This window comes from Myotis davidii, unplaced genomic scaffold (genome assembly GCF_000327345.1).
Source record: "Myotis davidii unplaced genomic scaffold, ASM32734v1 scaffold2168, whole genome shotgun sequence".
Taxonomy (NCBI): domain Eukaryota; kingdom Metazoa; phylum Chordata; class Mammalia; order Chiroptera; family Vespertilionidae; genus Myotis; species Myotis davidii.
The window spans coordinates 118,443-119,109 of NW_006298553.1; positions in this window are offsets into that span (position 1 = coordinate 118,443).

The following is a 667-nucleotide window of genomic DNA, read 5'->3' on the forward strand; positions in this document are numbered from 1 at the left end:
AGCGGCTTGTTTTTCCTCAGGAACAATGCTGCTCTGACTGCGTTCAGCTTGCTCTGCTGCCTCCTTCTCCCTTTCCTCCTGCCTTTTGCGAGCCTGTTCCTCTCTGCCTGTGATTTCAGCTGCAATTTTTTCCATATCCACTTCTATTTTAAAACCACACAACCTTTTAAGTTCATTGTTAAATGAATCTGTGCTTTCCAGGAATTTGTTCTTTTCCTGGTGTCGCTCCTCTATTTGAAGAAGTTCAACTTCTAGTTTTCGTTGATGAACCTGTAGTTTGAGGACCTGCATTCTAGCTGTTGTGACAACTGACTGAATGTCTGGCACCACATTTTCACTAAGGATTTCACTGATGAGGTGGTGGTTTCTCTGGAAACAGGTGGTGGCTTATATGCTTCATTGAAAAGCCATCATCATAATCAGCCGGATCTTCAGCAGGCTGGATGCTCATGTAAGGTTCTCCTTTCTCCATGCGAGACTGCCTCTGTCGACTTTCTTCCTCTAAAGTGGCTTCCACACAACTTTTGGCATTTATGTGAGCAAGGTATGTGGGGGAATTGTGGTAGGCCTTCATAGACTCATTGTACTCTATCATTTCTGCTTCATATTCATTTAAATATTCTTGTTATTCTTCATCAGTGAGATCTTGCCACATAACACCAATAAT